General features: G+C 34.9%; 1 protein-coding gene across 1 annotated transcript in view; it reads right to left on the bottom strand.

Moving 5' to 3' along the window:
- APX6 (ascorbate peroxidase 6) overlaps positions 1-25592 on the bottom strand; it is a 320621-nt gene that overhangs the window by 1165 nt on the left and 293864 nt on the right. The gene's annotated exons all lie outside the window — the stretch shown is intronic.

Genomic DNA, 25592 nt, shown 5'->3' with positions numbered 1-25592 from the left:
TTAATAACTTCAAGTATTAGTACATTGAAGTGAGGCAAAGCACAAAGAAGTAGCTACATCCATGTTCTTGAAGTTTAAGTTATGCAAAAGTGCCATAACATAGAAGTGAGTCCAAGCATGAAGAAGTCACCATCTCCATAGTATTTCTCTCTTACATTAGTGAAGAAAATATGACACATAATACTTCATTAATTTCCCTTCAACTAATTTATGGAACATGAGAAGGTGTTAAAAATGTCAAAGGAGATATATGCATGTTATAGTGCATGCATTTCTATTCCTTCTATTCTTGGTTATAAGAATTGATTACTTATGACTCAATTTATTTTACATGCTAAGATCTTTAGTATAAAGGTAGGATTACAAGGCAAGTGCAAACGTGTGTGTTTGTCTTTCATTCATCATAGATCAATCATGAGGAACAAATGGTAGCTAAGAAGTTTTGTTTATTATAAAGGAGTTATGAATAAATAATATGGAATGTTTAACTCTCTTTGCATTTGGAGACAAAACATCTAGATATGGTTGATTTGATTGATATTAAATATTACTTAATCATATTTAAACTCTCTACAACCTCCATTAGAGATACCAATTCATTGAGTAAATGGATTGATACAAAAAATAGTCCAATTTAACAAACAAATCAATCTGCTATCAAGGAAATCATCCAAAATCTTTGTTAGCCCAAAATTATTAATTTTTTATTAAATTAGACTAAGTCCATCCTCCTAGTTACCCATTTACTATAAAGAGAGCGGATATCAACATGAATATGAAATTCATCGGCTACTATCATTGGTTTGAATATTTGACACGTCAACCTACTTTGTTCATGCTCTTTGATAGCACTTGAAATGAAATTAAGTTGCGAGACATCATTAATATTCTTTTATTAAGATAGTTAACAAATCTTTGACTAATAATGAATAAGGTATTGCACAAAATTTTAGCTCACATGTATATGGGGCAACCCACATAAAACCTATGTTGCATGAGGACTTACCCACCCACCCCACCCCCGCCTCCCCCCTCCGCCCCCCACAACACCCGCCAACAAAAAAAAAAATGTACCTTATGTTCTCACGTTTCAAGGACTTGGGGACCCTTAAGAAACATCTCCAAACTGTTAGGGACTTCATTAGGGGTTTGAGGACTTGCTTTTCACTAAGATGTTCTGAGAAAATTTTAGAGACATTTTGGAGAGATTTTTGGATATTCTAGGTAGATTTCAAGGATATTCGTGGCATATATCTTCAATTTTGACAATAAAGGACATTGATGATTGAACAATATGATCATTTTTTCCATTCATTATCTTTGTATTACACTAAATCTAAATTTATTGTACAAGTTGCAACTGTACACATGAGTTTGGTATGATGAGTTTCAATTTGGGTTTCTAGTGATTTAAATATTGTATTTTCAACAATATTACAACAAGAAAAGCCTCCATGTTAAGAAAACAAGAAATGAAACATTTCAAATGAATCGTCATTGTGGCTACTACTCTTGTTCTTCTCATTTTCCAAGTCATCTAAGCCTTTACTTATTGTACTTGGGTTTCTAGGATTCATTCAAGTTTAGTGCTTCCACCATCCCAACCTCAATCATTGTGAAATAAATAAAATAGTAATTATTTGGATTGGGTAATGTTTGAATAAATTTATTTTTGATCACCTTCTTAACATGAAATATGAATATAATCTCTTTATAGAACCAAAATGTTTTACATTGAGTTTCAACACAACTATAAAAGTTTATAAAACTTATTGATAAAGGAATGTCTTTAATGTTTTAACATAAACATCATTAACAAGAAATACGAGGAAGAAAAGATGCTTTAGAGTTAGAGATAGTTCTATGCCTTGCAAACTCTTCATGGAGCTTGTTGCAAATTGAGAATAGTTACACTTAAGTTTCCTAAAGTTAAACTACATTTTACTCATGTCTACCACTTAGTAATGGAATTTCAATCATCCATTTTTTAAATTTCTTGAGCATTTTTAGAATTAGCAATTGTAAGGGTTGTGTATAATACTGTATAATATAGCTTGTTATGCTTACAAGCTTGAAGCAACTACAAATGTTTATGGTGATTTTTTCACATACACACACACACAAGCCATCGCTAACCCACCATCCCATGAAAAAAAATGAGGGTGCACTCGAGATGTCTTAGAATGTGTCTCCCCTTTTTTGTTGTTTCCCTATCCCAAAAACTAATGCAACATAGCATAAAACTAATAATGACCCAAATAGAGAAAACAAAATAACAAACAGTGCGGCATATTAGTAATAATAATATGGAAATCCAAACAAATTGTCAATGAGTAGTGAAAGAAGATGGTGAGACGAGATTAATATCCACCAAGGTTGAATTTCGTCAAAAACACAAATAAGCTATTAGGGTCACTTGCATGTTTTGTATGACTATGAACAAATAATATATTGGAACAATTTACTTGCTTAATCCACCAACGTCCATAAACATGCTACTTGTATTATCCAACCTTTTTGTACTTTATTTTTTTTTAAATAAAAATTCTAAATTTTTAACTAAAAAAATTAATAACTTTAAATCTAATTTCAAATAACATATAAATAAATATTATAATACATTTAAATATTTAATATATAAATAATATACTATGTACAAATTTACTATCAATCTAAAATTATACACTAAAATTTTCATTTGTATAATTGCATGAGAATCAAATCTAATGCCCATCAACCTAACTTGATCAATTATACTTGAAAAGAATTTCAACACTCATCATTTGCTTCCATAGCATCCTGAAAACCATATATCATCCTTTCTACTTTTAATCTGAAAACCATATATCATCCTTTCTTCTTTTCAATCTATACATGTGCTAAACTAACATTTCTCCAATGCGTTTTTGTTTCATTGCGTGCTTTTGTTTCATTGCAAGTATTAATGGATAAAAGGTAAAACAACAGATTTCTTTCTGAATTAAAAATATTTAATTGTAACCTTGAAAATCAAAACTATTAAATGAAGAATGAAAGATAGATATATAACATTTAGTTTATATTTTTAAAAAGTATTATTAATGGATGGATTACAGTAGGAATAATTATTTTAAATATAAAGGTTTATATTTAAAGATAGCTTATACAAAATTGATAAGAAAACATTCATAAAATTATTTTGTGAATAATTATAATGTAAACGTAATCAATTACGAAAATTCTTTTATCTCAAATAATTATTATAAAATTTTATATTGATTTTTCAAAAATGCACATCTTAATGTCTTTATTTATAAATCTTAATGTTTTTATTTTATAAAGTGTATTTTATTTTTCATAGATAAGATTTTGTTAAATGTGAGGAATATTTCTATTATTCATATTCATATTCATATTCTAGAAGTTACTCAATGCCTTCATTATGTAAAATACATAAAAATTATTATAAAATTTTACATTGATTTTTCAAAAATGCACATCTCAATACCTTTATTCTATAAAGTGCATTTTATTTTTCATAGACAAGATTGTGTTAAATGTGAGGAATATTTCCATTATTCATATTCATATTGAGAAGTTACTCAATGCCTTCATTCTATAAAATGTTGCATTTTAATTTTCAAAGACAAGATTTTGTTAAATGTAAGGAATATTTCTATTATTCATATTCATATTCGAGAAATTGAACAAGTTGATTAAATAAATATAATCAGTTTATTACTTATTTTTATAAATATGAAACAGATATTTTAAGTGCTTTAATATTTTAATAGATTTTCTAAAAAATAAGTATAAATATTTTGTCTCCTATTTATTTATTTATTATTAATCATTTATTATTAATCTTATCAATGTGGACAAATGTTAGTTGCAAAACTATTTGTATTTTTTCATGGTTTTCGGGAGCACATAGAATTATAATCGATGGTTTATAGGTGCCCTCCTATAAAAGGAAGACACTCTATCTCATTCACATAGTTTAGGGATATATATATATATATATATATTTGCAAATTGTGTGGTGTATCTTTTTGTTTTATTTTTATTAGTATTTGTGTTTTTCAAAGTTAAATCCAGCATGAACCACTTCTTTTGAGAAAATGAGTTACACTGAAAACATTAGAGATAAAATTGTAATGTTTTTTTCTTTAATTCATTTGTTCATATTTTTTAAATACTTAAGAAGTATTTCTTTAAAATATTTTCTAATATTTTATATTTTGATTTAAGCAAATTGTTAAATCTAATTTTCATATTACTAGACTTAATTTTTTCTTTGAAAACATGGTTCGGTTCTCTTCTCTTCCATTAATAAGTGGAAAAGGATTGCGACATTATTTTATAAATAGATTATACAAAGAGAAGGAACTAGTCTAACATATGATTGTGGAAGGGTCAGGTACACCTATTTTCCTCACCTTTTAGAATTTAATTAAACTGTTATTATTATTTTTTAATTACATAGCTAGAAATTAGCATGATTTTTTAATTCTAGATTTAAATTTATTTTATTTTACTATCTTACTTGGATTTTAATGAGAAATTCAATATATCTTGCGGGTTTCATTTTTGTTCAGATTTAATTCAGTTTTATTTTATTTGTACTTAGACTAGTAGTTGGATTTAAAATAATTAAATAAATTATTTTTCATCTAGTTTATTTAAATTAAATAAGTTAATTTAATTAGCAAAACAATCTTTTTTAAAGTTTTATTTAGTTAAAAAATTAATATATTTTCTAGTTAATATGTAATTGTGATTAAGTTTATTTTATACACCTATTTTCCTCACCTTTTAGAATTTAATTAAACTGTTATTATTATTTTTTAATTACATAGCTAGAAATTAGCATGATTTTTTAATTCTAGATTTAAATTTATTTTATTTTACTATCTTACTTCGATTTTAATGAGAAATTCAATATATCTTGGGGGTTTCATTTTTGTTAAGATTTAATTCAGTTTTATTTTATTTGTACTTAGACTAGTAGTTGGATTTAAAATAATTAAATAAATTGTTTTTCATCTAGTTTATTTAAATTAAATAAGTTAATTTAATTAGCAAAACAATCTTTTTAAAGTTTTATTTAGTTAAAAAATTAATATATTTTCTAGTTAATATTTAATTGTGATTAAGTTTATTTTATAGTTAAAATTTAGAATAGATTAAATAAAGTGAAAAGATTAAAAAACAATTGTAATAATAATAATAATAAAACCAAAAAAACATATACTAAAACAAAAACAAAAAACAAATCAAAAGGAAAATAATAAGGAAAACAATAAGTCTGGTTTTTCTTAATCATATATATTTTTAGGTGCATAAAAGTTTAAGTCCATATCAATTAATCTAGCTTAATTTCAACTAATATTGAAAACATATTAAATTTTGAGTATATAGATACAATTTGCATTGTTTTGTTTAAATGATTCTTTGGCCTTGAAATCTATATTTGAATGTAACATCAACCATGTGAAAGCACATTTTAAATAACCAAATTTATGAGTATGCCTTTTACTCGTGACAGTTGGTGCAATGCATTTTTTAATAGTTGGTCAATTGCCACTTCATCTCATGTTCTAAAGGAACAAATAATTAATTGTTCAAATTATTTTGTAAATTGGATATATGAATATGGTATTAATTTATTTATAAATTTAGAATGTTTTAAATTGAAACATTCTATATGACCTTTCATAATTGCCACTTCATCTCATTTTCTAAAGGAACAAATAACTAATTGTTCAAAATATATGAATATGGTATTAATTTATTTATAAATTTAGATTGTTTTAAATTGAAACATTTTATATGAACTTTCATTAGCATATAATTTATATTGCAATTGTGATTAATACAATTTTTATTGGTATTAGGATGAATTGAGATGCAATGACATAATATTTTCTAGCATAAATGAAAGTTATTTAAATTCCTTGTTCCGTGGTTTGAATATGACTAAACAAACACAAAAATATTTAAAACCATCAACAAATTTGGTGCATAAATTCATATGATGGTTCCTAAATTGGCAAGGTTGATTTATGTTGATATGTTTATGGAATCTTTATGAAATGTCTCAATTACATTTAGCTTGCACACCTTTGGATGATTGAAAGGCTATTTGGAGCATTCACTTGAAATATTCAGTTGTCATTTGATTGAAATAATTATACTTCTTAATGGAATGAAGGGTGATAATGTTATATGTTAAATAACACAATTACATGGTCTCACACATACTTTTGAGGAAAAAATTCCCCTAGAGATATAGGTTAGAGATATATTCTGACATCTATAAATAAGAATAGAATCTATTGTTAGGAAAGTAAACTTGTGGTTTGGGAATTATACACGTAGGGAAACCCTAAGACCTTAAGAGGCTACTCATTGAACTTAAGGTTCGCCTTGCTGGAGGTGTAGGTAACCCCTATCGGTACCCATTTGAGTAGTATTGCATTAGATATAACTAAACACATAAATTACTTCCACATACTTTGTGTATATTGGAAGTCCCCTAAGTTTCCTAGAACCTGCCATTTCCCCCCTTGACTATTATAGTGCACCAAGAACAACATTTCGGAATATTACAATCTCGTATTGGCCCCACATTAGTATATATGTGGGCTATAACACCAGGAATACCCATTCTACAAGTCATTTCTTACTAAAAAATTCTAAATTTTAATTCGTGCTATTTGATCAACATTTACACTTTATTTGTGGGATTGAATCAAAGGTTCATGAAAGCATATTTTATTTTTGCTACGAGTGCATTGATTAAATTATATGGTTGATATGATTTGGGCACTTCACTGATTTGCACTAATAATTGTTCAAATAATCAATATTGCACCATATCCTTTCAAACAAACAAACATATAATCCAAATCATACTCTCACTCATATTAAATGATAATCTTAGGATTATATATAGAGAATCCCCCCTTAGGATAGGAAATCATACCTAAACCTAAAAATGAGGGGCAAGACTACCGAGGTGACATTGGGTACCAATCTTGGTAGTTTCCTTAGGTGCTCCCCCTGGTGACATTAAGATTTTTCCTTTAGGGAGAATCCAAGTGATAACACCTTGAATTATGATTTGATTCACCATTTCCAATCTTTTCAAGGTTACAACCACCACCATCATAACCATGGTCGCCTTTGTTGAGAAATCAAGATGCTTGTAGATTAGGGTAGATTTCTCTTAACTTGATAATTACTTGTGAATGCTTGTTGGCTTCTTATTAAATTTATATTCTCCTCATCAAGAAATTACCAAAAATGTACAATATATGAAGATCACAAGAAACAAAGAACACAAGAAATTAGGCTCCAAGTTAGGGAAGAGCCCCACAAGGGGGAAAACCCAAGAAATTCGCTTCTTATATCATCATATCAAAGTGAGATATCCAAGACCTAAGACTAAGACCAAGCTTGCAACAAAGAACCAAAGTTAACCCTCCTTTAAGTCTCCTCAACAAGTCAAAGTCAACAAAAGTGAACGTTGGTCAAACTTCTGAAATTTGGTCACCTCTTGAAATTTCAGCCCCTTGCAATGTCGGCCCCTAAAATTTCGGGCCTACAACACCTCAGAGAAATTCACACATGTGAGAAAACCTAAGGCAGGAAATTTGTCTTCTTTCTCTTCTTTGACTTCAATTGTCATATTCTTCTTGATTAGGTGCAGAAATGATGATGATGTGTGAATGAATGAATGATCTCAAAAGTGGTCGAGTTGATTCTATATATACATGTCTAGGAGAGTTGAATAGTTGTCCTTGGGTATAACTTGTCCAAAGAGGGTTGACTTGGTCTTGTGAAGACATTTTGACTCAAAAATAGAATCTTTTATTTTCTTACAAAAAGTTCAAATGGGACTTGCTCAATTATATTTCTTGTGACTCATAAAATAGTATTTTTTACTCAAATGACCCTATACGCATGAAGAACTTGCTTTGACTAAAATAGAACAATAATAAATGAATATAATAAATACATGAATAGTAAATTTTAATTATAGTATGAAGGTCAACACTAGTTACATTTCGAACACTCCCTCTTAACTAGGGAGGTATTCATAATTATGCAACAAGATACTCTCAAGTTGAAATATTCTCATAAGAAGGGATTTGAATTAATAAGCATCAACATAACCAACATTGTCAAAAGTAGAAAGGTCTTGACTAACAAGCTCTATCTCTCCACTAGATCAGAGCACAATGCTGAGAGACATAAATTTGGACACCACCGCCTCTCAAGGCACATGCCCCATCCATATGTTCACTAAGTATGTAATCACATGACTATTCTTATCTTAGATACCCATACTCAAAGAATATCGGTTCACGAGACTATTTTTATCTTGGATACAAACCCTCAAAGAATCGATCCCAACTGCTTATCTAATCCACCATTCCCCTTACCAGTGCCTTCACTAGGCTTACAATTGTTAGTCCTGGCCCTAGTGCATGACACACGAAGAATATAGTGTCCACCCTCACTCCCTCTCAACCAGGGAGGAGATCCTCACTCCCTCTATAACAAAGATAAATAACAAGAAGCCTAAGTTTGTCAAAAATACTCATGAATGCATTGACTATTTGTTCTTTCATGGAGATCTTCGTAGCTTCTTGGCTCATATTTTCATCACGTCATAACAATCTTTGACCTTCCTAATTTTTAGATAATCTTCATGCACCTTTGAATCCAACATTTCATCAAGTAGTTCATCAAACACATGGAGCCAAACATCTTCATAGTTGATTGCACAAGCCTTCACATCTCTTCCTCCTTCATTCCATTTCATACTCTTTCAAGAAATCATATTAGATCCCAATCATTAGTAGAATTTATGTCGACATTAATATTGTTGACCCAATCAATGTATTCCTAAATCGAACCAATCAACTATCGGTACAACAACATCAAAACATTTCAACTTATTTCATAGATCTGTCATTTTTTTTTATCATAAGCTTCTCTAGTTTCTACTAAACTTCAAGATCTAATAGCTTCCTCTTTCTAATTTGTGAAAATTTCGTCTATTACAAAAATTGGAAATTATTCTCCTAACTGTGAATTCAATTATGCAGTTTATTTGTTATGGCAAACAATGAATAAAATCACAACTACAATTTTAATAAAATTCTAGAAACTGAGAAATTCTAGCACACACATGAATTTTAACACCATTATTTTTGGACAATTGTCCCTAGAAAAACCGAATGCGGGAAAAGTGGTGCAACAGATGAGGGTTTTATTATTATTCTTTATCAACAAATCTAAGTACAATAATTTTGATGGAAAACTGGCAATCCAATATGAGAGAATCACTAGCAAAATTATTATGAGGAATTTTCCTCACCCTACAACTGATTTCAGCTCCCGAAACTAGCCCCTCAACAATTTGTACTTCCTTCTACGACAACCTCCATGCAGTTCTTGCACAGACATTGTTGCTGCTACTTTCGGAAATTTCTGAAATCTACAACTCTGCTTTTCTCTGGCTCTGGAACTGATTCACTGGTCCTCCTGATCAAAATATTGACCATCAACCACTGAATTGATTGTTCCTCTAGCTAGATCGAATTGCTCTAATGATGTTTCCTGCGTAGTCCTTGCGTAGACCCTCTGGGAAAACTTGCACTCCCTCAATTTGACTCTTCAGGCACCAGAAATCTCCATTGGAATTGCTGCTTCACTCCTATGACACCTACTACTCGATATTTGGCTTGAACCCTCCTACTGAATCACTATGCTACTGGAAAGTCGATTTTCCTAGATCACTGAGTGTCTACACTGGTGTATCCTCCATCTACCCAACGGATTCCTTTTATAATCTTTTGTTACACCTCCAACGACCAGGATTAAAACTTAATCAAGGGCCAAGATCAATCAGAGTTGATCCATGTGAGTTTCTAGACGATTCTCACATTATCTCAATTAATATTGATTAATTAACCAGATTTCCTATGTTTAGACTTAGAAAATATTAAAAAATAGGCTTATAATCTAATTGAGACACTTCGAGGTGGAATTTCCAGAAACGATTTATGGGTTATCGAGAACTCCTATGTTTTAGTCTCTCCACAAAGTTTTGAGACTAGAACACATACGATGCTACAAAAAATAACACTCCCTCTTAGCGAGAAAGGTGTTCTATCTAGTGCTGCACATACCGCCACAACACCCTGTTTTTGTACCACCCTCTGTCATGTTGCCGATATTTGCCCAGTTCCCACTAACCACTGCACAACTCTGATGCTTCATCTGTGCTACTGCTGACACTGCTATACCGCTACCAACTTTGCATCTGCACTGCAACTCCCTCTCATCTATTGTTGTTGTTAGATTTTGTAGCACTAGATGTGTTCTAGCCACGAAATCTGGTGGAGAGGCTAGAATACATGATATCTCCAAAACCCAGAAATCGTTTCGAATATTCTGCCTAGAAGTGTCTAAATTAGATTATTAACTGATTTTTAAATATTTTCCAAGTCTAAACTTAGGGAATATGGTTAATTAATCAGTATTAATTGAGATAAGGCGAGAATAGTCTAGAAACTCACATTGATCGATCCAAAGATGATCCTAACGATCGATTATGTTTGAATATTGGTTGTTGGTGCTCCAATAATGGATTATAAGAGGAGGTCGATGTGGTGATGGAGAATACACTTGAACAATTTGATTTCTTGGCAGATTGATTTCCAGAGTAATAGCAGTCAGTTGTTAGAGAGAGCCAGGGATCGAAGTAGTGAGTGAGGGGTAGGGACAGTGATTCGGAGAAAGTTTTCCAGATCCGGAGAGGCAACAGCAAGAGGGCCGACTTATCCCAGTGAGGCAGTGCAGAGCTCTACATAGTAGCTTTAGAGAGGGCAGCGAGATTTGCTGGAGAGAAAATCGTTCTAAGATCCACACATTGGGCAAAGGATCTAGAGAGCTGGAGAGATGAATTTATTAGCAACATTAGGCATAATGACTTCATCAGAGACTAGTTAGAGGCTAGACGTCATAGTGACTATGTATTCCAGCATAGAGGGTGACGTAGAAGCTTCAAGAGGCCAAGTTTTCTGTAGGCAAGTTGTGTCGGGATTGCTTGTGGAGGAAGGGTAAATTCCCTTCAATAATTTTACCTAGATTTTCTTGTTGTGGATTGCTAGTTTCATGCATCCAGATTGTGCTCAAATTTTCATTGCTACATAATAATTAAAACCCTCACTGCTGCACCGATTTTCCCAAGTTGGGTTTTTCCAGGGACATTTGTCCAAAAATAATGGTCTCATATTTTATGTGTGTGTGCCAACATTTATCAGTTTCCAACGCATTATTTTTCCGCAATATTTTATTTGTGAAGGTTGCAGTGTGTTTATTTCAATATTTGTCGTAGTAGATAAATTGTTAAATTAATTAACAATTAAGAGAAATAATACCAATTGCTGCAATAGGATTTCATATTGAAATCTTCACATGGTATTAGAGCAAAATTGATTCGTTGGAGAGCTCATAGGTAAAAAAAGGAATTTTTTTTGTTCAGTAAAGAGCAACAAGCTGAAATTCCCAGGGTCAACACAGTCTTTTGCCAGGAGGCCGAGTTACTTGAGGAAACTATACTTTTCAGAACAAAAATTTTGATTTTCCAGATCGAGTAATTCCAAAGGCAGAGGGAGAAACGCATAACTTTCGTTGGGCAGATCTCTAGCTAGATGCAGAGGGTTTTGCAGGAGTTCGCTAAGAGCGGAGCCAATGTCGGGTGGAAGAGAGAGAAGCACACAGTTAAGGGAAAATTTTCCTTAGGGAACTTCTAGTCTCAAAAGTTTGATTTTCCTTGTAGATTAGCAGTAGTTGTGAGGAAATCTTCTCACTCCATAAGGGACTGTGTAGCAGAGCAATAACCAATCAGAAGGAAAGAGGGATTTTTTGACAGTTCGTTGAGATGGCCACTGCTGGGCTTCGTGATCAAGATAAGTTGGATGGAGCTTCCAACTATCTCATCTGGAAGGCTAGGATGACCTTCCTTCTAGATGAATATGGCCTGGAATCCTACATTGATAATGTAGTGGCAGTTCCCCAGGATGCAGATCAACAGAAAGAGATGGCGTGGGTGAAAGGGTTGATCTTAGATGGAGTCCGAGATCATACAATCTCACATATAGCTGGAACAGATACTTCTAAGTAGATGTGGGATGCTCTCTCCATGTTATAGCAGGGAAATTCCAAGCAATGGAAGATGTTTCTTGAGGAGAAGATGAGATGCATCTGGATGCAGAAGGGGGAAGGCATAGATCCCTTCCTTACCAGGATTCAGGAGGTCTGAGACCAATTGTCAACTATTGGGGCAGCGCCTCAATCCACAGAGCTAGTGCGATTGGCACTCAACAGTGTCTCAGAGGAGTGGTAGGTCTTTGTCCAAAGTATATTGGGCAGAGATAGGCTACCAGAGTGGGACAATATGTGGTCCAATTTGCAATAGGAGGTGTTGAGACGAGCTCTGTTAAAGAGCTCCATCAGTGGCAGTGGCAACAACAGATCAAAGGTGGTGAAGGAGGAGGAGAATGTGGCCCTCGCATCAAAGGGTCCCAGTCAGGGGCATGGGGAGTAGAGGAAGAAGAAGAAAGACCTATCAAAGGTCAAATGCTTCAGATGTAATGAGCTTGGTCACTACAATACCCAGTGTCCTCTCAGGAAGAAGGGCAAGGATGAGAAGCAGGGCCAACATGCAACTTCTGCAGAGATTGACTGTTTGTCTTCTAGGTTGGAGGAAGACTTCACTATGTTCGCAGATATACTTCCAAGAGTGAGGTGGGGAGATTGGTATTGTAGTCCCAACGAACTACAGAGATTGGGCAAGGTCCTTGAGGATTCCACCTCATGGATCATTACCTGGCTACGAGGGCCCATAGTATTCAGAAGCAAGATGGATCAATGGTAATTGATGCATTGCGTACCAGAGTGATAGTTGCACACTAGTACCAGTCAGAGGCTAGGGAGCGCAGTGCAGTGTTGACAATAGAGAAATTGACTCAGTGCAGAGTTGGAAACAACGCAAATTATTCAATGAAAGTGCATATGCTAGTAGCAGTCAAGACTTGAGAGACAAATGCATCATAGTGAACACAATTGATGAAGTATTTTGGATGCTTTTCAGTTGCATATGTAGAGTTGGCAATAGTATGGCAGTATCAGCAGTAGCATAGATGCAACATCAGAGTTTCACAGTAGTTGGTGGGCAGTAGTAACCACACATCAATAGCGTGACAAGAGATGATACAGAGACAGAGTGTTGTGGTAGGGTGTGCAACACAAGAACACATTTCTCGCTAAGAGGGAATGTTAGTTTTTGTAGCATTAGATGTGTTCTAGTCACAAAATTTGGTGGAGAGGTTGGAATACATGAGATCTCCAAAACCCATAAACCGTTTATAGAAATTCTGCCTAGATGTGTCTCAATTAGATTATTAATCGATTTTTAAATATTTCCTAAGTTTAAACTTATGGAATATGGTTAATTAATCAATATTAATTGAGATAAGGTGAGAATAGTCTAGAAACTCACATGGATCAATCCAAAGATGATCCTAGCCATCGATTATGTTTTAATCTTGGTCGTTGGTGCTCCAACAATGGATTATAAGAGGAGGTCGACGTGGTGATGGAGAATACACTTGACTAGTTCGATTTATTGGAAAATCGATTTCCAGAGTAGCAGCAGTCAGTTTTCAGAGAGAGCTAGAGATCGAAGTAGTCAGTGAGGGGCATGGACAGTGATACGGAGGAAGTTTTCCAAATCCAGATAGATTGCAGCAAGAGGGCCGAGTTATCCCAATGAGGTAGCACAGAGCTCTACATAGTAGCTTTAGAGAGGGCAACGAGATTTGCTGGAGAGAAAATTGTTCTCAGATCCAAAGGCTAGGCAGAGGATCTAGAGGGTCAGAGAGACAAATTTCTCAGTCGTAGTAGGCAGAATGACTTTATCAGAGACTAGCCAGAAGCTAGACGTCATAGTGACTGCGTATTCCAGTGCAAAGGGTGACGTAGAATCTTCAGGGGGCTGAGTTTTCTATGGGCAAGTTGTGCCGGGATTGCTTATGGAGGAAGGGTAAATTCCCTTCAATAATTTTGCCCAGATTTCTTGTTGTGGATTGCTAGTTTCAAGCATCCAAATTGTTCTCAAATTTTCACTACTGCATAATAATAAAAACCCTCATTACTGCACCGATTTTCCCAAGTTGGGTTTTTCCAGGGACATTTATCCAAAAAATATTGTGTCATATTTTATGTGTGTGCTAGCATTTCTCATTTTCCAGCACATTATTTCCACAATATTTTATTTGTGAAGGTTGTCGTGTGTTTATTTCGATATTTGTTGTAGTTGATAAATTGTTAAATTAATTAACAATTAGGAGAAATAATACCAGTTGCTGCAATAGGATTTCATATTGGAATTTTCACAGCTGCTGCAACTACATTGAGTAGCATCCAAAATAAATTTTCCCTGCTACTAAAAAGGGTTCTCTATCATAGCCATTTGTTCTCTTAAATAGATGAACTTAGCTCTACCTAAATCTTTTGTGAGTAACAACTTGCTTATCTGTGGGAACATACTGTAGCTAGATTGCTCCATGCTACATGCAATCTCTGTTGAAATGACACTGAATATCTATGTGTTTCGACCTATCATAAAACATTGGATTCTTAGAGAGCTTGATGCAACTTTGATTATCACAGTAGACACTAGTTGCCTCCATCCTTTGCCTAGACAAGATTACTAGTAGCTTCCAAAGCCATATGGCTTCGCATGTAGTTGTGCTTGCTACCATATACCATGCTTCTGTAGAGCTCAATGCTACTGACTTTTGCTTCCTGCTACACTAAGAAACCATTCCCGATCCAACTTTGAAGCAGTACCGAGAGATATTTTTCTTGTCCAATTAACTACTTGCCTAATATGCATTTTTGAATCCACATAGCCTGATGTTATTCCCTCGAGCGTATCTTAACCCATACTTGATTGTGCCACGCACATACCTCAAAATATGCTTCGTTGCTACCCAATGTACCCTCTTCAGTTCTACCATAAACTGATTGAGGGTATCGACTGTGAAGTAGATATATAACCTAGTGTTGACTAGATACATGAGAGAACCGATGAGCTATCTATACAAGGTGGGGTTTGTCATCTGACGCTTCTATCTTCTTCCAGTTGGTGATCATGGGTGTAGACATGGGTCTACAATCCTACATTTTGAACCTCTTCAAAATGTCTATAGTGCATCTTCCTTGCCCAAGGAAGATCTCCCCGTACCTCTGCCATACTTCTAATCCTAGAAATAGTGCAATCAAACTCTGCTTCCAGGTTCCTCTTGCAGTCCTCTATGAACCCTGATGATCCTTTCAGGGAGAAATCATCCACATACAATACTAGGATGAGTGGCTCACCCTCTACCATCAAAAAGTAAAGGTTGGGTTCTGCGTCACTTTTGACGAATCCCATCTACTTCAAGCAGCTGATAATCTAACCATACCATGCCCTGGGAGCCTGCTTGATCCCATATAGATCTTTCTTCATTCTGCACACAAGTGTGCCTCTCATGAGTATCAAATCTCTCTGGCTATTCGATGTACACCTCTTCCTCTATCACCCCATTCAAGAATGTTGTCTTGACATCCATTTGGTGAATCTGCCATCTCATCTGAGCTGCTAGGGATATAACTAACCGAATAGAAGTGTATCTAGCAACTGGGTCGAAGGTCTCCTCATAATCTATCCCTTATTTCTTTTCATACCCCTTTTCCACAAATCTAGCCTTTTACTTCTCCACACTACTATTTGTTGCATACTTGACCTTGTAGATCCATCGAGAACCTACAACTAACTTGTCCTCAGGTCTCGACACCACCTCCCAAACATCATTTGTCATGACAGAGCTATATTCTTCTACCGTGGCATCTACCCACACTTGATGTTGTGCGGCTCCCTGAAAGATGGAAGGTTCTACAACCTAAGATACCAATGCTTGATATCTATCAGGTTGTCTACACTCTCTCTTGTTTTTTCTAGGAGCTCCAATAAACTCCTCTGCACCTCTCAATGTCTGATGAACTTCTTTGTTGGTTTGACCACTAGTGGTGGGAGTTTCAACCAACTCCTCCTCATCCCACGTCTGTTGCTTCGTCTCCTAAGATCTCACTGGATTCCCTGCACCTGAGTAAATGCTAATATTAGTCACTCTACTGAATCCCTGTGATTTTTCCATTGGTTGCCCCTGTCACTAGACCAATGGAGCTTCAACTGGCTAATTATGATCACCTGCAAGCATATTACGAGATCTCTTGAAAGCTCAATTTTCCATGAACTTTACGTCTCATCTCACTACAATCTTCCTATTGCTAGGAATGTAGATCATGTATGCCTTGGAGGTTTTGCTATACCCAACAAAAAACCTCTTCTTTGCAGTCTGATCCAATTTGGTGTGCTTCTCATCTAGCACGTGGCAATAAGCAACATTACCAAAGATCCTAAAGTGACTGACTTCTGGCTTCTTTCCTGTGAAGATCCCTTCTGGCATTTTGTTCCCCAATTCTCTATGATGAGTCTTGTTCTAAATATACACTGTTGTGTTACATTCCTTTGCTAATAGAAACTTGGGAAAATCATGGTCATATAACATTGTGTTCGCAGCCCCAGCTATAGTTCTGTTTTTTTGCTCTGCTACCCTATTCTACTGTGGATTGTAAGGAGTTGTCCACTCTCTTTTGATGCCTTCCTCCGCACAAAAATATATGAAGTGTTTATCAATATACTCTCCACCATTATCTGAGCGAAGCACCTTGATCTTCTTCCTTGTCGCATTCTCCATGAGAGAGTTAAACTCTAAAATGATCGAAGACCTCATCCTTGGTCTTCAAGAAGTAGATTCAGGTTTTTCTAAAATGGTCATCAATAAAGGTGATGAAGTATTTGGCCCCACTAAGAGCTCTAGTGGACATCGGGCCACAAATATATGAATGTATAAGTCCTAATACACCATCTGCTCTGATGGCACTTCTTGGGAATGATGCCTTAGCACACTTCCTAAACATGCATCCTCTACACACATCATTGCGTTCCGTGCGAAGTTTTGGAACCCTTGTTACTGTATCCCTGAGCATCTTGAGTGCTCCATGGTGTAGATGTCCCATTCTCCTATGCCATAAATAATTTAGTTCCTTCCCACTGCTACTATTATTACCTATTAGTGCCATTGGAGAGTCGAGCTACAATCTATACAACCTATTGCTTTGAACTCCAGTATGTCTCACCCTCTTCCAACTCAAGTGTTTGACAAACACTTTCTTCCCTGCAAAGTAGATATTATATCCCTTATCTTGTAACTAAGATACTAAAATCAGGTTCATACCCTATCCTGGCACATTCAATACATCTATAGTGTTGGTACTTGCTCCTGATTCCCTCTGAAAATCGATGGTACCTCTCCCTATTGGATTACACTTCGTTTTGTTTCCCATTGTAATCTATAAGTCCATCTGCTCCTCCTCATAGCTAGAGAATTATTCTCTAACCGTTGTCATCTGAGTTGACGCCCCACTGTCTATATACCAGACACCCTATGAAGTTGAGCTTGATAAGCAAGCAAATTTGTCCTCTAATCTTGACGACAAATATGAAGCTCCTTGAATGTCAATTTTTTCCATGGTCATACTGAAGAATTTACAGAAGACAACTCTGTGTGTTATTTCTCTTCCATGGATTCTGCTTTAGCAAACTGCTGCAAAAACCTTCTGTTCCCAGACAAGAAATCTCCTCAGTGAAAATACTAAGTTGATGTTGCTCCCTCTTCTTGCTGGAATTGCTTTTCTGGAAAAATCGATATTTCATGCAATTGTAACTGTAAAATCGAATCCTTCCCCAACAATTCACTAGGCATTGCGCAACCCCTAAAAGTCTCGGCTTGCTTCTCCCTCCGAACAACGAGATTTTTTCTTCCGCCTCTGAGCTTCCCTGCCTGATCAATTACGCTCTGATACCATGTGAAAATTTCATATATTGCAGCAACTGGAAATTATTCTCCTAACTGTGAATTTAATTATGCAGTTTATTTGCTACGACAAACAATGAATAAAACCACAACTGCAATTTTAATAAAATGCTAGAAACTGAGAAATTTTAGCACACACTTATTTTAGCACTTATCTTTGGACAATTGTCCCCGAAAAAACCCAATGCGGGAAAACCAATGCAACAGATGAGAGTTTTATTATTATTCTTCAGCAGCAAATCTGAGTACAATAATTTGGATGCCAAACTGACAATCCACTTTGAGAGAATCACTAGCAAAATTATTGTGAGAATTTTTCCTCACCCCACAACTGATTTCAGCTCCCTAAACTGGCCCCTCAGCAATTCATACTTCTTTCTGCCTCAACCTCTGCGCAGTGCTTGTACACGCCTTGTTGTTGTTGCCTCTAGAAACTTCTAAAATCTACAACGTTGCTTCTCTCTGGCTCTGGAACTAATTCACTGGTCTTGATCAAAATCTCAGCCATCAATTATTAAATCGATTGTTCCTCCAGCTAGAGCGAACTACTCTGATGTTGTTTCTTGCGCAGTCCTTGCACACTCCCTCAATCTGACTCTTCCAGCACTGGAAACCTCCACTAGAATTGTTGCTTCACTCCTCTGCCACTTGCTACTCGATCTTTGGCTCAAATCCTCATGTTGAATCACTATGCTACTAGAAAATTGATCTGCCTAGATCACTAAGTGTCTTCACTGTTGTATCCTCCATTTACCCATCAACTTCCTCATATAATATTTTGTTGGACCTACAACGACCAAGATCATATCAGAGTCTATTCATGTGATTTTCTAAATGATGCTCACCTTATCGCAATTAATATTGATTAATTAATCAGGTTTCGTAAATTTAGACTTAGGAAATATTAAAAAATAGGCTAATAATCTAATTGAGACACTTCTAGGTGGAATTTTCATAAACGATTTATGGGTTATGGAGAACTCTTGTGTTTTAGTCTCTCTACAAAGATTCGAGACTAGAACACCTTCAATGCTACAAAAACTAACACAAATTATGTTAGTGAATTTCTTCTTTTATGGTGCCATCTAATCGACTTCTTTTTCCTCCTTAATCTTCATGCTTTTCTATGTTCTTCCAATGCTTCCATCTGCTAATCAATCTTAGATAAATCTTGTCTTGACCTGCAACCTTTATTACAATACTATGAAAGAACAAACGAACAAAGTACAAAGATAATAGCAATAATAGTAATCAAGGAGATGCAGAGTACTTACCTTTTTAGGAAGGTCAACTGCCTCTTAATCTTGGACATGTTCACTAACCTTGTTCTCATATCATCATCAAGGGTTAGATAGGATTTTGTTCCTAGGGTTCTTCTTAGTTCAAATTTTTTTAGGGCTTACAAACCCTAAATAATAAAGTTTTCAAGACCTATCAACATATAAATTGCAAGTTCTTCACAAACCCTAGAGATGTCATTAGAAAAGTTCTCTATATATAGAATTCATTTCCTAGTATTTTATATACAAGGAAAGATTTCAATAATCTCTCAAATGTATCTACACATACCTTTTCTATGATACATTACTATCAAGAGATCATTATCTTGGCATCACTACTATTGATTGCAAATGAACATAGTTTATACATACCTCTTGCAAAGATCTAGTTTTTTACTTTTCTTAAGTTGATATCTTCTTCCAATAGAGATCGTACCACATAGATATCTTTGAGTTACTTTCAATGTCCTTTATCTTTCAAGCTTCAATATCAAATAGTCACTACAAGGATGGAATTCGTCTTTCTTTTATGTATGAGAAGGGTGTTATTTTCGTAAAATTATGCCATAGATTTCCTATACCGTCACGGTTATCCTTAAAAAGAGATATAACGCTACTTCATATTATTGTGTCATAGACATGGGCATTATATCTTCATAATAGTTTTTTTCACGAAGTAATATCCCTCAGGTTTCGCACAGGCTGCCACTAAAATCATATCTTGAAGACTCAAAAACTTTTGGATGTCTTTGTATAGTTCAGATCACAAATGTACATGGTCTTCTTGTCATAGAGATGCTTAGACTTTTCATAAATGTAAATTTTTTCATTGAGTGTAGCTTCAGACTTGGTATTGTTTAGATCTTAATAATTTGATTCACAGAATCTTGGCTTTTATTCACGGTGATGATTTCGGCCCCTTTTATAGACTATGTACCTTAGTCTTTCTGTCCAATAGTATATACTAGATCACAGACTTTTGATTCATTTTGCACAAAGGTATAAAGAGGCTTGGTCCTTTATGTCACAGATAAGACTTGTTATGCATCATTTGTACATCCACATAATTTTGGTTTCCTTTAACTTCAGATCACAACACACTTCTATCCTTTGTCTCTCAAGTATATAACCATAGTGCCATATATTTGCATTGATTACAGAGATAATGGTCTTTTTGGATGTCAAAAATGGATAGTCTCCCAAATGAGTCACATTCCCTTATATAGTTTTAGATAGACCTTGTAGTGTCATCATTGATACCTTGAACATTCAAATTTTTGTTGCTATATAAGCTTCAGACACCTCATAGAAGTGTCACGGAATATTGATCAAAGAGCAGTACCTGAGAGATTCACATTTTCCCAAACAAATTCACTTTAATTATTATGGCAATTTTTGCACTTATTCATACTTTTTGACTAGCCTTTGAAATCGAATAATAATAGATGTCAACTACAATATCATGAATATGCTTGGTATTTTTTATTCAAAAGGAAGGCACAATCATCCACATAAAGTATTGTCACAGTAGGTTGCCTTCTTTTCACAAATTTCATATTAGCAATTTGTATTTGTTTAAGTACTTTGTAGATTATAAAGATGATGACTTGTATGCTTACCATAGGAGAAGGTACCTTTGAAATTCACATTAGTATAGAAAACTCACTTCATGAATCAGCATAGAAACTCAGATATGTGTGCCTCAATAACCTATTCCAAATATTTTGTCCACAACAGATATTTGAATTTCATCCTTTATTTACAGGCTTAATGCCACAAAGTCTTTGCATGTATTATAGGTCTCTTTTATAGCCCTTAAGGATTTCAGTCCTTCCTTTACTGATGAGCTCGGATCACAGGGATATTGATGTCTTTCTTTAACTCGCATCACAAAGGTATTGTGCCTCTTGCAATTCATATTTGTTACAAGGAAAGGATGCCATTGAATTTGTAAGATACCTTGCTTTTAGGTTGCCACAACGGTAAACTTCATGTACTTTTAGATAATAGACTTTGCTTTTCTACAATAATGTCAAAAGAGAGAGATAGTTTCTTCAATGAACTTTTTCAAGAATGATTGTTGGCTGATGCAAGGATGATGATTTTTAGGTCCTCTTTTTTGCCCTTTGATAGAAAGAGATATAACTGTTGCAATGATATCTTCAATTAAAGTTGTTGTAATGGAGTCTTCAAATAAGCCAAGAAATTGTGATCTTCAATCTGCCTTACCTTCATCTTAGCTCTGATACCATGTTGAGAAATCAAGATTCATGTATATTGGGATAGATTTATCTTAACTTGATAAGTACTTGTGAATGTTTGATGACCTTTTATTCTCTTCATCAAACAATTACCATAAACGTACATGATATGAAGATCCTTAATAAATCCTCTTCTTATAGAATCAGATCAAAGTAAGATATTCAAGACCTAAGACCAAGACCAAGATTGCCACAAAGACCACAAGTCATCCCTCCTTCAAGTCTCCTCAACAAGTCAAAATCAACAAAAGTCAACATTGGTCAAACTTCTAAAGTCTAGTTAACTCCTAAAATTTCAGGTTTTGTAGTACCCAAGAGAAATTCGCATGTATGAGCAGACCTAAGGAAAAAAAATTGTCTTCTTTCTCTCCTTTGACTTCAACTGCCTTCTTTTTCTTGATTAGGCGCATAAATGATAATGGTGTGTCAGCAAATGGATGATCTCCAAAGTTGTCGAGTTGATTCTATATATACATGTCCCAGAGGGTTGAATAGCTGCCTAATGCACATTTTTTGTCAAAGTTCCAGAGAAGCAAACATGCCAAAAAAATTTCAAAATGACTGGATCATCGGTTATCAGTTTATTGAGTCATTGTAAACCCACTCTACAAATTTATAATGTAAATGATGCTAGTAAAACCGTGTATGTATGTAACAACCTAGGTAAGCCTATTATTTTGGAAAGGGTCTCATCCTAGGAGTTTTTTCGTCTTATTGACACTTCTGTGTTTCTAAACATTAATCGTCGGTAGAGTTTTTCCCTCCAACTTCACCCCAAATCTAAGGTGAAATTTTCCATCAAAGTTTTAGGTGAGTCCTAATGTTTTAGTTGAGTCTTATGTAAAAGTGTTTTGGGAATGATTTAAGCAAATTGGCTAAATTATTTTATTACAAATCACTTGGTCTATTAGATCATATTGTGTCGCAGAATTGGGTAAATTATTTGTAGGTCTATACAGAATGGGTGTTTCCTCTTTGAGGGTTGAAAATGTAATTATTTTATATAAAAACAATTAATGCATAGTCCCTCATACTTAGACACCATAGCTAAAATATTAGAGGGTGGGAAAAATATTAATCTCCTTAAGTGTCAATTAATTAAATTTTCTGGCAAAAATATATTAAAATCCTATTGATGCCCCGAAAATCATTGCATCAACATCGGAGGATAACCACCCGGTCCGGACCTTAATACAGCTTCTTTTCCGTTTGGGATGGTGGCTCCGACTGGATATAATGGCACCAGTTTCCCAGTAATGAATAAAAAGGGGATGGATGAGTGATTGGTTTTCTAATAAATGATAATGAATGGATGACTTAATCTAAAAAGAGAAAATACAAATGACTATTCTATCCCGGGAAGCTTCTATTCTTAAGTGCAACGCTTGATGATCTATGTTCATCAATAGGCATATAGATGACTCTATTCAATAAACATAGACATTTATTCACATAATAATTGCTTTGTTCAAATAGTTGAACAAAGTAATTAATAAAACATTGTTACGCTTATCTTTTTATATTACTGATACATGTATGATTAGAAGAAAAACATGTTGTAAACATCCAATAGTGGAAAGTATAAAGAACGTTGTTAAAACACATGCATATATTCAATAATAGCAAGAGTGATCAAATAACAATTCACATAAAAAGAATGAATTCAGACATAGATAGTAGTACCATATGAGCTACAAATCATTCCCAACATCAATCGCAATTCGAATTCCTTCTTCCGACTCAGAAATACTTTTGAATAAAGGCAGTAGTGCACATCCACATAAAAGCTTCGTTATCAAAATTGGAATAATTGGCCCAGTCTTTATAAAAAATATATACCTGAAGTACAGTAGTGTAACTTCAAGTTTAAGTCATATACAAAAACTTACGACCCTTTCCAATGCATTGAAAGGTTCTATAAATACTTGATTAAACTAACTAACTACAAAATTAAAATGCTACTTAATTGGTACAACTTGATCTTGAATATCTTCCCCATAGCAACCTGGCAGTCGGTAGCATGATTCATCACTCTGGTTGTTTGCCTTTTGACCTGAGTTGGCATATCGCTAGCATTGGTTCCACTTCTTGAGGGCGGCTGAAACGAGAATTAAGTTGAGCAGCATAGGTGGCATCTTGTATATCGGGAATGATACACCCGATTGCATTTGTTAGGCACTTGAGGGCGGCTCTCTGGCTGTATGGTTTTACTAGGAACAACCAATAGGTGTCCCAAGTTAAACTGTTAATACCTGCGATCAATCTCCCATTCTTTTCCAGCTCTTGATAACATGATTGCTCCAATGTTTTAGCCGATAGTAGTTTACCTGGTGTACACTGAGAGATCATATTAGATAAATAGAGAGTATCATTAATTAACTCAACCAAATTACTTGTGGTTAATTTGCATCTAGAAACTGCTTTCTCTGCCTTCATTAACTGGGACTACCATTCCATAAATAGGATTCCTTTATGGGATTCTAAGATTTTTGGCAAATTTGTTGCCCGTCCCTCATCAGTGTCTTACCAATCAAGAAAATTTGTCAAGGTCTCATCGGCCTGCTCTAAGTCTTGTCTAGCATCGACTGATTTATCGATTATTGATGCTGTTATGTCACACAGGGGTTCCACTTGAGCAGTTTTCTGACATAATAATCTTATTTATGTTACCAATGCCTTATTAATCTGTAGTGCTTTTGCTCTGAACTCGGCAGGCTGCAGAAGATTCTTGAACTTCTCTATTTGACCTGATAATTGAGCAATTTGCTCATCTTTTGTCTTGACCATCTGTTCATTCATTACTTTCAATTTTGCTAATGCTTCCGACAGTTCTTTCTGTTTTTTAATTGCACTTGAATCGATCCTTCGTTTCTCTTCATGCAACTGCTTATTCAATTGATTATTTATCTATTGCTGCGTGGACAATTGTTGTTCTAATTGTTCTACTTTATGTTGTGCCTCCGATAGCTGTGCTTGTAGCGAAGCGATTGCCTAGTCCTTTTCTTTTAACAAATTACTCACTTCTGATGCCTTGTCCATGGTGGCCGCCGAATAGGCTCCAGCATATTGGGACAATTTTGTTAGGTCATCAGAAGGATCAAACTCCTCCTTCCAAACCACGTTGGCTGTCACTGTTTGTTCAGGGAACAGGGAAGGTTGATCAATCCTTCTCCTTTTCCGTTGTCGCTTTACTACGGCCCTGTGCTTTGGGCTGTAAAATACATCCAATGGAGGTATATCCTCCACTTGCAAAATGATTTGATCCGAAGGATCTTTGGAAATTATTTCTATGTCTATAGTAGGGGGTAGACCGCTGGTTCCACTTGGAACCTCTTTTGATGCTGTATCCTGTGTATCAGCCGCTTTGGATGTATCAGCTTCTTTTGAGCTTTCTAGATTGCTTATGATTGAATCGAATTGCTGCCATTCCTGGAGCAACTTTGGGTCAATCTGGGCATCAACATTCACGTCCGTGTTGCTCTGCTCCTGCTGCCTTTTCTGTTCCTCTTCACATATCCTCTCTTGTTCTTTCTTCTGGAGTTCCTCCTGCTCTCTTGTTTGGACTTCTCCAGCAATTTCTGATGTAGCAAGAGGTTTGTTGGTAAGTCGCTGTTCAGGCTCGCTTCACTGTGTCATCAAGGCCATTGCTAACAAATCTAGAGGCAGAGTTTGCAACCTCTGCTCTCTAAGTCTGTTAAATTGGACTAACCCGTCGTCGTGATATCTCATTCTAGCTAGCGTTTGAACCTGAAATAATGACTCGGCTGAGGAGAATAGGTCATCAAACTCATCTTCTTTATGTTCAAATTTAGTGATTTTTGCCTGTTCAAGTGCATTATAGACGACTTTGTTTGGATCAAATCGTCTGTTAGGAAGAGTGGCGAGATTCAGTGTATTTATCTTTTCTGCTTCTTTCTCTGCATGTTTGTAGTCATGCAGAGCTTAAACACCACACCTTAGAGGAAAAGGATGCCAGATGTGGAAGCTGAAGCTGTTCCAGATTTCTT

The sequence above is a fragment of the Pinus tabuliformis genome, chromosome J (assembly GCF_031772625.1).
Source record: "Pinus tabuliformis cultivar Carrire ecotype Pingquan chromosome J, CPIR1, whole genome shotgun sequence".
Taxonomy (NCBI): Eukaryota; Viridiplantae; Streptophyta; class Pinopsida; order Pinales; family Pinaceae; genus Pinus; species Pinus tabuliformis.
This window is presented reverse-complemented; position numbering and strand designations above follow the sequence as displayed.